The sequence below is a fragment of the Siphateles boraxobius genome, unplaced genomic scaffold (assembly GCF_051911475.1).
Source record: "Siphateles boraxobius isolate OS27281-9 unplaced genomic scaffold, OSU_SipBor_1 77, whole genome shotgun sequence".
Taxonomy (NCBI): Eukaryota; Metazoa; Chordata; class Actinopteri; order Cypriniformes; family Leuciscidae; genus Siphateles; species Siphateles boraxobius.
In genome coordinates, this window is record NW_027509205.1 from 4025762 (window position 1) to 4038249 (window position 12488).

Genomic DNA, 12488 nt, shown 5'->3' on the forward strand with positions numbered 1-12488 from the left:
CTTTCAATTTGTTGGCAAAACTTTTAGGGCAATCTCTGTAGAGATGGTCAGTTTCACCACAAAGATTACACCTTCTGCCAATGGTACATTCTTCAAAGATGTGACCAATTCCTCTACACTTCCCACATGTTAATTCCTTGCATGCATCAGCTAAATGCCCCATCCTCCCACACTTCCTGCACAGTTTGGGCATTCCTTGGTAGTGAATGTAGCCCCTGTTCTCTCCCAACACAATCATTGAAGGCAGATGCTTCAGGCCCTGGTAGCCCCCGGCGTCCTCCCATTGTTTAATGGGAATTCGCCAGGAACAATTCCAGATACCATCTTCATCTAACACTTTGATTGGTTGACCGCGAACAGTGCAAAATCTGCCCAGCCAGACACAAATGTCCTCCCCATTCACTGTTTCATTAAACATCCTAACAATCACAGTTTTTAATGAATTGTCAGAAAGTTTCTCCACAGTAAACATAGCGAATTGGGCTTTGCATGCATCAAACCTTTGCCAGAATTCAATTAACAGGGAAGCACTTTTGAAACTTAAATCAAAACCTTTGTTCAGGGGGAGAGTTACTAGGCAGTTCAAGTCCTCGGGTCTAAAATTTAGGGCTTTCTGGATCAGCTTCCTGGAGAAGTCAAGACGTGACAACCCCAGGAGCTTACCATCCACCTCTTTAAATAAAAAACGCACGCTGTGGTGCCTCCGCATGCCGGCACGAGCAGCCGACATGGTGGAGACACCAACAGCTATTTAAAACACAACCTTAAAACCGTAATAAATAAATAAATAAATAAATAACTTACCTTAAGAACAAAAGATTCCTTGGAAAACCAAGTCGTCCGGATAAAAAAAAAAAAAAAAAAAAAAGGCACTGCCAATATACCCAATATACCTGATAAGAACAGATTTTTTCTTTCGAAAAAAGTTTATTGTCACATTGTTTCATTCCATTCTTTCAATATCCATTTTTTCCTTATAAAATCACATTTTTGCACATATCTTAAAACAACAAAAAGGACATAAGTTACAGTTAAAAATCAGTTATGTTGATGTGTTGTGTAAAAGTCCATGTATGTTGTGTGTTGTTTTAAAGTAAAGGTAAAATGGATTAAAATAAAATAGGAATGCAAATATAAAACAATAAAACAATAAAATATGCCAAATAAAACATCTCTTGTACAGGATCGAGGGTGAGTCCCTATCAAGATTGTCCATTCACTCCAGGTCTCCAGAACAGGCCCCAGACTCCCCGCTTCTGGTGCCCAGCGGAGATCCCCTCTCCTCCGGCCCGCTGGCCCGCTGTTCCCGTAGCCGGTGTGGTGAGGGTGCATCTACGGGCGGCCAGGGTCGGTGGCGGCCGGGACCTTCTACGTGTGACCCCGGCCCCCCCATCCGAATAACGACGTGCGGCCCACCCTGCAGCGTTGATCTTATTTTCTGCTCGCACGCGTGGAGGGGGACCGTCACGCGTTTCCCCACCAGCAGATTTCTGGTGACCCAGATGGCATCCTTGATCACGTTTAGGGTGAGCCAGAGCGAGGAAAATTTTGGTTGTGTCAGCTCCTTCAAGCCCTGACCCACCCCCAGGATGGCGAGCTTGTAGTCTTTTTAAGAACTACAAGATAAGAACATGATAAGAACAGATAAGAACAGATACTACACTTGATCTTAGCCAAAAGGCCGAGAAGCGATGACACAATGACGCAGAGGCGGGGGAGCCGTCAAAGGCCACGCCCACCTGGGCCGTGGCGAGAGGGTCTAAAGGTCGCCAACAAACAAGCTCAGCTCACAGCAAACAAGCTCAGCTTGACTGTTGACACCGAAAATGGATCACAGCAGAGCGCACAACACGACACTTTGGAGTGCAACCTGGGATTTTGGACCAACAAACATTCTGCCCTAAAAGTGAGCGGGCAGACCAAAGCGTACGTCGTAGAGACTTGAAACTCTTGAGGGATGGTAGTACCCGTCCGGTCTACAACATCACCAAGGCTCGGCCCAATCGGCCCCAAGGTGGCGCTGCAGCGATCAGAAGTACGAAATGCCTCGTAACTCCTGAACCGTCCGTCGCAGACCCAAGTGTCTTACATCACCGGAATCCTTGGCTCGGGCCGAACAAGACGCAGGCCTCGGATTCGATGGTTGCGCTGGCGAGATTTTCGGGTATTTGGGATTTTGTGAAAAAGCTACTTTTGCACACTAGTCCTAGGTCTTTCGCCCGATCTGACCCAAACCGGTGCAGAAAGATTCCCTGGAGTCTGATTGCCGACAGCGATGGGGAAAAAAGTCGGAATTTCGATTCACGTTGGCGACGGGACGCCAAAACGTTGGGAGTGGGCGAGGCGGGCTTTACTTAAATGGCCATAACTCTCCAACGGAATGAGACAATTACACCCAAGTCGGTACACCTGTGCACGGGCTCAGCCTGTGCTCAGGTGAAAAGGGATGTGGCGACTGGCCACTTGGTGGCGCTGTAAACAGTAAAAACAACAACATGAATACGGCCATAGGCGACTGTATGTCAGGTGATTTTTCACACATGCACAAGGTATTCATACCACATGATAGAACTCCTCATTCGGAACAACTTTGCTTCTAGGACCACTGCTGCCAATCAAAGCGCTGGTTGAATAATGGAGATTATTTGAAGAATGATGAAAAAAAAACTAAAAAACAGCCCTACTTTTGCAGACTGGTCCTAGGTTGAGAGTTTTACATGTCTCGATCAACCACTGCAGTTCAATTCTCTGGACTTCCTAGGTCGTTAACTACCAGAAGAAGAGGAACTCGAACAATCTGCTCTTTTAACCAGTGTGTCCAGGGGAGAGCGCGAACGCAGTCCCCCACTACCATAAATTATGCGGTCGAGATTCCCACATTTGGGGAATTCGCAGGGGTCAGCACAACCGGAGTGCAATGGCCGAGCCTCGCCCTGGGTGAACCACCTTCCTGATCATGGTGTCTCCCCTGCCAGGTAAGTATGAATTCCCAGGCCTCCCGTCAGAGGGACGCTGTCCCTCTCCGCAATCCTCACCAACGGTCGGACAATCAAACACACACCTGATTCGACTCATCAGCTCATTCGTAAAAACTCCAAGAGATAAGAGAGAGACATCAAAAATCTGCAGCGTCGGGCTCTTTTGCTGTTGTTGTTGTGGATGATGTTGTTTTCATGCTCCGGATCCATGAGCCAAAAATCAATTTCACACGCGGTCACCGGATAGTGGACGAATCAGATGTTACACGAGATCAGAACAGAGTTGTTGTTTTTTTTCCCGTTTTTTTCCCTCTCACACCACCATAACCTGTATAGCATATGATCACCTACAACACCTTTAAAGCACCCATGCACAGCAATATACGTTACTTCCATTAACACCTGCTGCCACACAAGACTAAAACATCTCTTTCATTGAACGCAGTTTTGGGGGGTGCACCGTTCCCAGAAGTACTGCAATACCGGGTCGATGCGTGGAGTGGACGGAGCAAGCCCCTGTTCCATCTCCCAGTTCCAAAAATCAATTTAATATATGGTGCCCGGGTAGGGCACGTATCAGATATTAAACTGATAAGAACAGATACTACACTTGATCTTAGCCAAAAGGCCGAGAAGCGATGACACAATGACGCAGAGGCGGGGGAGCCGTCAAAGGCCACGCCCACCTGGGCCGTGGCGAGAGGGTCTAAAGGTCGCCAACAAACAAGCTCAGCTCACAGCAAACAAGCTCAGCTTGACTGTTGACACCGAAAATGGATCACAGCAGAGCGCACAACACGACACTTTGGAGTGCAACCTGGGATTTTGGACCAACAAACATTCTGCCCTAAAAGTGAGCGGGCAGACCAAAGCGTACGTCGTAGAGACTTGAAACTCTTGAGGGATGGTAGTACCCGTCCGGTCTACAACATCACCAAGGCTCGGCCCAATCGGCCCCAAGGTGGCGCTGCAGCGATCAGAAGTACGAAATGCCTCGTAACTCCTGAACCGTCCGTCGCAGACCCAAGTGTCTTACATCACCGGAATCCTTGGCTCGGGCCGAACAAGACGCAGGCCTCGGATTTGATGGTTGCGCTGGCGAGATTTTCGGGTATTTGGGATTTTGTGAAAAAGCTACTTTTGCACACTAGTCCTAGGTCTTTCGCCCGATCTGACCCAAACCGGTGCAGAAAGATTCCCTGGAGTCTGATTGCCGACAGCGATGGGGAAAAAAGTCGGAATTTCGATTCACGTTGGCGACGGGACGCCAAAACGTTGGGAGTGGGCGAGGCGGGCTTTACTTAAATGGCCATAACTCTCCAACGGAATGAGACAATTACACCCAAGTCGGTACACCTGTGCACGGGCTCAGCCTGTGCTCAGGTGAAAAGGGATGTGGCGACTGGCCACTTGGTGGCGCTGTAAACAGTAAAAACAACAACATGAATACGGCCATAGGCGACTGTATGTCAGGTGATTTTTCACACATGCACAAGGTATTCATACCACATGATAGAACTCCTCATTCGGAACAACTTTGCTTCTAGGACCACTGCTGCCAATCAAAGCGCTGGTTGAATAATGGAGATTATTTGAAGAATGATGAAAAAAAAACTAAAAAACAGCCCTACTTTTGCAGACTGGTCCTAGGTTGAGAGTTTTACATGTCTCGATCAACCACTGCAGTTCAATTCTCTGGACTTCCTAGGTCGTTAACTACCAGAAGAAGAGGAACTCGAACAATCTGCTCTTTTAACCAGTGTGTCCAGGGGAGAGCGCGAACGCAGTCCCCCACTACCATAAATTATGCGGTCGAGATTCCCACATTTGGGGAATTCGCAGGGGTCAGCACAACCGGAGTGCAATGGCCGAGCCTCGCCCTGGGTGAACCACCTTCCTGATCATGGTGTCTCCCCTGCCAGGTAAGTATGAATTCCCAGGCCTCCCGTCAGAGGGACGCTGTCCCTCTCCGCAATCCTCACCAACGGTCGGACAATCAAACACACACCTGATTCGACTCATCAGCTCATTCGTAAAAACTCCAAGAGATAAGAGAGAGACATCAAAAATCTGCAGCGTCGGGCTCTTTTGCTGTTGTTGTTGTGGATGATGTTGTTTTCATGCTCCGGATCCATGAGCCAAAAATCAATTTCACACGCGGTCACCGGATAGTGGACGAATCAGATGTTACACGAGATCAGAACAGAGTTGTTGTTTTTTTTCCCGTTTTTTTCCCTCTCACACCACCATTACCTGTATAGCATATGATCACCTACAACACCTTTAAAGCACCCATGCACAGCAATATACGTTACTTCCATTAACACCTGCTGCCACACAAGACTAAAACATCTCTTTCATTGAACGCAGTTTTGGGGGGTGCACCGTTCCCAGAAGTACTGCAATACCGGGTCGATGCGTGGAGTGGACGGAGCAAGCCCCTGTTCCATCTCCCAGTTCCAAAAATCAATTTAATATATGGTGCCCGGGTAGGGCACGTATCAGATATTAAACTGATAAGAACAGATTTTTTTTCTTTCGAAAAAGTTTTATTGTCACAGGTTTTCATTCCATGTTTTCCATTTACATTTTTTTATAAATCAAGTATTTATTTACACATCTTAAAACAACAAAAACAAATAAAAAAGACACACTTTATAGTTAAAAATCAATTATTGATTGTGTGTTGTGTAAAAGTCCATGTATGTTAATATTTGAGTTGTATTAAAGGAAACGTAAATGGATTAAAATAAATAGGAATAAAACATAAAAACAATAAAACAATAAAACTTGCCAAATAAAACATCTCTTGTAAAGGATCGAGGGTGAGTCCCTATCAAGATTGTCCATTCACTCCAGGTCTCCAGAACAGGCCCCAGACTCCCCGCTTCTGGTGCCCAGCGGAGATCCCCTCTCCTCCGGCCCGCTGGCCCGCTGTTCCCGTAGCCGGTGTGGTGAGGGTGCATCTACGGGCGGCCAGGGTCGGTGGCGGCCGGGACCTTCTACGTGTGACCCCGGCCCCCCCATCCGAATAACGACGTGCGGCCCACCCTGCAGCGTTGATCTTATTTTCTGCTCGCACGCGTGGAGGGGGACCGTCACGCGTTTCCCCACCAGCAGATTTCTGGTGACCCAGATGGCATCCTTGATCACGTTTAGGGTGAGCCAGAGCGAGGAAAATTTTGGTTGTGTCAGCTCCTTCAAGCCCTGACCCACCCCCAGGATGGCGAGCTTGTAGTCCACCTGGGCCCCACCCGCTGGCAGGCACGGGAAAAACAGGGGGCCGGTCTTGGCCCACAGGTCCCGCGCAGCGCCGCACTCCCAGAGCAGATGTCGAACGGTCTCCGGGGAACCACATCCGGACCGTGGGCAGGTGGAGTTTTTGGCCATGCCTCTGGAGTGCATAACCGCCCTGACCGGGAGGATCTCATGAGCCACCATCCACGACAAGTCTTTAAGCCTGTTCTGGAGAGCTGGGTGGGCTGCGTTCCTCCAAACATCTTTGGCCTCACCTAGTGTGAGGCCTGGAACCGGGCTCACAGATTCTCGATCCTGCACAAGAGAGATAAGAGACTTATGGTTAGTTAAAATGGTGGCATCATTTGTCTCTAAAAGATATTTCTTTAAAAATTTCTTAATAAAACTATGCTCTTTTGACAAATTAAAAGACACTGGACTTTTAAGATCAATGGGTAAAATTTTCAAAGTTCTTAGGTATGACCCCATCCAGAATCGGGTCATGGCTGCTGTCTTGTGTTCTCTGGATGGGGTCAGTGCGTACTGGATGTGGAGGGCGGCAAAGCGGCTGCCTAAAAACAGGTGGGGGTCTGGGAGGCCTTTCCCGCCATTCTCTTTTTTCTTTTTGACGACCTCCCTCTTTAGTCGTTCCCACTTGGACCCCCACAGGAAATAAAATACCGCCCTCTCCAGGTTTGCCAGGAATCGTCTTGGGGGACTAAAAACAGAACAGACAAGTAAAATCAGTGGTAAAATCACAGCTTTAAAAATTAAAATCTTGCCTTCAAACGTCAATTGTCTCAGTCCCCAAAAGCCCAGTCTTTGCCTGACTTTCCCTAACATGTCAGTCCAGTTTCCTTGTCCTCCACCCTCTCTGTCAAATTTTACACCTAAAATTTTCAAATCATTGTCTTTAAAATCCAAATCTAGTCCAACTGTGTCCACGTTCCCCCACGGCCCGAAGAGCTGGGCCTCGGACTTACTCCTATTGAGCTTGGCGCCCGAGGCCCGACCGTACCAGTCAGTCAAGTCCATTGCTCTTCGTACTGATAAAAGGTCAGTCGCTAAAAGGGTCACGTCATCCATATATAAAACACAGGTCGCCGTCAGTCCACCAGTCCCTGGGATGTCTAGTCCTTTAATCCATTTATCCCTTCTCAAGATTTGTGCCAGTGGCTCAATACAAGCCACATACAGAAGGGGAGATAAAGGACACCCCTGACGGACGCCGCTGTGGAGTTTTACAGCTTTGGATAAATGCCCGTTAACCAAAATTCTGCTAGACAGCTCGTTGTACAGCAGTCCCACCCAGGCTATAAACCTCCCAGGAAACCCCATTTTTTCCAGTACCTTAAACAGGAACTGGTGCGAGATACGGTCGAATGCCTTTTCAAAGTCTAAATTTAGGACTACTAGCTGAATGTTTCTGTCTCTCGCAAAACAGATGGCGTCTCTGATCAGTACCAGGCTGTCCGTGATCTTCCTTCCGGGCACGGCGCATGCTTGATCCAAGTGGATTACGTCTGCTAAAACTGTCGACATACGCGTGGCTAAAATTTTGCTAAAAAGTTTGCAGTCAACGTTTAAAAGAGTGATGGGTCGCCAATTCTTTAAGTCAGTCTTGTCGCCTTTCTTATGTAATAGCGTCACTATCCCTATTCTGAAGCTGTCTGGAAGTCTGTTCACATTGTCAAATTCTTTAAAAACAGTCAGTAAGTCATGTGCTAAAATGTCCCCAAAGGTCAAGTAAAATTCAAGTGGTAGTCCGTCTAGTCCTGGGGACTTCCCACGCTTAAAACCTTTCAGAGCTTTTTGTATTTCTAAAATCGTAAAATCCTGTCTTAAAAGTGCACATTGACTCTGGAGCTTTTTGTCTAAAAAATTTAAAACTTCCATTAAGGTATCGTCGTGTACTTGTTTTAGGCCATATAAATCACTATAAAAGTTTTCCACCCCTCTTAAAATCTCTTCTGTTTCATTTACCACCCTCCCATCCGATTTCAAAGTTGTCAAAGCCCCTCCCCGTGTTATAATTTTTTTAAAAAAATATCTTGTACACTTTTCCCCTTCTTCAATATCTTGTTCTCTACTCCTTAAAATGACACCTTTACTTTGAATTTGGGCTAAAACTGACATTTCTTGTTTTACTTCTTTTATTTCTTCACTAAAATCAAACCCAATTTTTAAAAGATTAAAATACCTCTGTAGTCGTTTTTGCAACCCCATCATGCGTCTCTTTTCTTTTTTCTTTTTCTCCTTTCCTATTTTCTTAAAAAACTGTCTCGTCCGTTCCTTTACCATTTCCCACCACTGTGCACGTGAATCATAAAAGTCTTGGAGGGTCTGCCATCGGCTGAACTGCTCCCTGTACTCACTAAATACTTCCTCATCCTCCAACAGGGAGCAGTTCAACTTCCACAGCCCTCCTCCTACTGTCACACCAGAGGCCAGTGAAAGGGTGCAGGATAGCATCATGTGATCAGAAAAAAAGAGGGGGGATAATGTAGCATCGGTTGGCAAGCAGTCCCGTGTAAAAATGTAGTCAATGCGAGAGGCTCTGGTGCCATCACCACTGAACCAGGTGAAGCCCTCCTCTCTCTGATGCATTTTTTTAAAGCAGTCGACTAAATTAAAATCTCTGACTAAATTTTGCAATAAAACCGATGTTTTGTCAAATTTAAAACCTTCTACCCTCTTCCTATCTTTCGGAGTTAAGACACAGTTAAAATCCCCTGCCACCACCAAAGGGGCCCTCCCTAACATGTGGGGCTGCAGGTCTTCTAAAAGCTCATATCTTTCATTCTTATCATTAAAACCATACACATTAAGAACATTAAAATCCTTATCTGAAAAAGTCAAGTTTGCTAAAATTGCTCGCCCATCCCTTACCACCGTGCTGCCCTTCACCAAGATGTTTGGATTGTTGATTAAAATAGCAACACCGTCATTTTTGTTAAAATTGGACCCACTCCAGATAGAATGTCCAGGGGTCCAAAGCTCCTCCCACTTTCTGTAATTGGATAAAAAGGGCAAAGCACATTCTTGCAATAAAAACACATCTGACTTACAGGATTTTAAAAAGGATAAAACGCTCTGTGCTCGTATATCACTTCTCACACTTCTCACATTTATTGTAGAGATTGTGAGGGCCATGAGCAGTATAGTTAAAATGATATGAACTTTTAAAAGAAGACTAATAAAAGACATACAGAGGCATCTTTAAAATTATGTTATTTCTTGTTCCTCATGCCTCTCCCTTCTCCCATGGGGGCTGGGTTCAGGAGGGCAAGAGGTTGACACTTCCGAAGCCACAGAGCTGAACTCTTGCGACTCTTTCGGTGTCGATGTTCTTAGCTTAAAATGCAGAAAGGAAACTTCATTAGGGGATTCTGAGGGCCACATGCGGTCTGGATCCTCCGGGGAGAAACTATCCAGCCCTTGTGTAGCCCTCATTCTTTTCTCCACTACTACACACAACGGAGATCCCGCAGTTCTCTTCTGCACTTGAGCATTTGGGAGTGAAAGGTCAGTTTCACTCCCACTGGAGGGCATACTCACCTCCGAGACGGTGTTGAGGGAGGAAACCGTTTCATCCTCTCCGTCTTCTGTTTCCTTTCCTTTATCTTGTCCGGGAGTGGTTTCCTCCCCCTGTTCGGTTTCAAGCTGTGACTCCGCCCCTGTGGCCGCCCCACTTCCTTTTTCCTGACAAATCCCTGAGGCTGGCTGGGAATTTGAAATTCCCGCCAAAATCTCAGGGACCACCTCCTTCTCTCTTTGTTCTTTTGTTTGTTCCACATGTGGGGCGGCCATTTTGTTCCCTTTCAATTTGTTGGCAAAACTTTTAGGGCAATCTCTGTAGAGATGGTCAGTTTCACCACAAAGATTACACCTTCTGCCAATGGTACATTCTTCAAAGATGTGACCAATTCCTCTACACTTCCCACATGTTAATTCCTTGCATGCATCAGCTAAATGCCCCATCCTCCCACACTTCCTGCACAGTTTGGGCATTCCTTGGTAGTGAATGTAGCCCCTGTTCTCTCCCAACACAATCATTGAAGGCAGATGCTTCAGGCCCTGGTAGCCCCCGGCGTCCTCCCATTGTTTAATGGGAATTCGCCAGGAACAATTCCAGATACCATCTTCATCTAACACTTTGATTGGTTGACCGCGAACAGTGCAAAATCTGCCCAGCCAGACACAAATGTCCTCCCCATTCACTGTTTCATTAAACATCCTAACAATCACAGTTTTTAATGAATTGTCAGAAAGTTTCTCCACAGTAAACATAGCGAATTGGGCTTTGCATGCATCAAACCTTTGCCAGAATTCAATTAACAGGGAAGCACTTTTGAAACTTAAATCAAAACCTTTGTTCAGGGGGAGAGTTACTAGGCAGTTCAAGTCCTCGGGTCTAAAATTTAGGGCTTTCTGGATCAGCTTCCTGGAGAAGTCAAGACGTGACAACCCCAGGAGCTTACCATCCACCTCTTTAAATAAAAAACGCACGCTGTGGTGCCTCCGCATGCCGGCACGAGCAGCCGACATGGTGGAGACACCAACAGCTATTTAAAACACAACCTTAAAACCGTAATAAATAAATAAATAAATAAATAACTTACCTTAAGAACAAAAGATTCCTTGGAAAACCAAGTCGTCCGGATAAAAAAAAAAAAAAAAAAAAAAGGCACTGCCAATATACCCAATATACCTGATAAGAACAGATTTTTTCTTTCGAAAAAAGTTTATTGTCACATTGTTTCATTCCATTCTTTCAATATCCATTTTTTCCTTATAAAATCACATTTTTGCACATATCTTAAAACAACAAAAAGGACATAAGTTACAGTTAAAAATCAGTTATGTTGATGTGTTGTGTAAAAGTCCATGTATGTTGTGTGTTGTTTTAAAGTAAAGGTAAAATGGATTAAAATAAAATAGGAATGCAAATATAAAACAATAAAACAATAAAATATGCCAAATAAAACATCTCTTGTACAGGATCGAGGGTGAGTCCCTATCAAGATTGTCCATTCACTCCAGGTCTCCAGAACAGGCCCCAGACTCCCCGCTTCTGGTGCCCAGCGGAGATCCCCTCTCCTCCGGCCCGCTGGCCCGCTGTTCCCGTAGCCGGTGTGGTGAGGGTGCATCTACGGGCGGCCAGGGTCGGTGGCGGCCGGGACCTTCTACGTGTGACCCCGGCCCCCCCATCCGAATAACGACGTGCGGCCCACCCTGCAGCGTTGATCTTATTTTCTGCTCGCACGCGTGGAGGGGGACCGTCACGCGTTTCCCCACCAGCAGATTTCTGGTGACCCAGATGGCATCCTTGATCACGTTTAGGGTGAGCCAGAGCGAGGAAAATTTTGGTTGTGTCAGCTCCTTCAAGCCCTGACCCACCCCCAGGATGGCGAGCTTGTAGTCTTTTTAAGAACTACAAGATAAGAACATGATAAGAACAGATAAGAACAGATACTACACTTGATCTTAGCCAAAAGGCCGAGAAGCGATGACACAATGACGCAGAGGCGGGGGAGCCGTCAAAGGCCACGCCCACCTGGGCCGTGGCGAGAGGGTCTAAAGGTCGCCAACAAACAAGCTCAGCTCACAGCAAACAAGCTCAGCTTGACTGTTGACACCGAAAATGGATCACAGCAGAGCGCACAACACGACACTTTGGAGTGCAACCTGGGATTTTGGACCAACAAACATTCTGCCCTAAAAGTGAGCGGGCAGACCAAAGCGTACGTCGTAGAGACTTGAAACTCTTGAGGGATGGTAGTACCCGTCCGGTCTACAACATCACCAAGGCTCGGCCCAATCGGCCCCAAGGTGGCGCTGCAGCGATCAGAAGTACGAAATGCCTCGTAACTCCTGAACCGTCCGTCGCAGACCCAAGTGTCTTACATCACCGGAATCCTTGGCTCGGGCCGAACAAGACGCAGGCCTCGGATTCGATGGTTGCGCTGGCGAGATTTTCGGGTATTTGGGATTTTGTGAAAAAGCTACTTTTGCACACTAGTCCTAGGTCTTTCGCCCGATCTGACCCAAACCGGTGCAGAAAGATTCCCTGGAGTCTGATTGCCGACAGCGATGGGGAAAAAAGTCGGAATTTCGATTCACGTTGGCGACGGGACGCCAAAACGTTGGGAGTGGGCGAGGCGGGCTTTACTTAAATGGCCATAACTCTCCAACGGAATGAGACAATTACACCCAAGTCGGTACACCTGTGCACGGGCTCAGCCTGTGCTCAGGTGAAAAGGGATGTGGCGA

General features: G+C 46.8%; 3 non-coding genes and 3 pseudogenes across 3 annotated transcripts; all 6 read right to left on the bottom strand.

The window, feature by feature from the left end:
- Positions 1-1521: 1521 nt before the first annotated feature.
- LOC143727515 (U2 spliceosomal RNA) lies at positions 1522-1693 on the bottom strand (annotated as a pseudogene).
- Positions 1694-2819: 1126 nt separating this feature from the next.
- On the bottom strand, positions 2820-2983 carry LOC143726924 (U1 spliceosomal RNA). The gene has a single exon (XR_013199146.1). It is a non-coding gene; the product is annotated as a U1 spliceosomal RNA (small nuclear RNA).
- A 444-nt stretch (positions 2984-3427) lies between these two features.
- LOC143727028 (U2 spliceosomal RNA) lies at positions 3428-3618 on the bottom strand. The gene has a single exon (XR_013199240.1). It is a non-coding gene; the product is annotated as a U2 spliceosomal RNA (small nuclear RNA).
- Positions 3619-4744: 1126 nt separating this feature from the next.
- On the bottom strand, positions 4745-4908 carry LOC143726925 (U1 spliceosomal RNA). Its single transcript, XR_013199147.1, has one exon. It is a non-coding gene; the product is annotated as a U1 spliceosomal RNA (small nuclear RNA).
- Positions 4909-5352: 444 nt separating this feature from the next.
- On the bottom strand, positions 5353-5529 carry LOC143727263 (U2 spliceosomal RNA; annotated as a pseudogene).
- A 6025-nt stretch (positions 5530-11554) lies between these two features.
- LOC143727516 (U2 spliceosomal RNA) lies at positions 11555-11726 on the bottom strand (annotated as a pseudogene).
- Between the last annotated feature and the right edge of the window lie 762 nt (positions 11727-12488).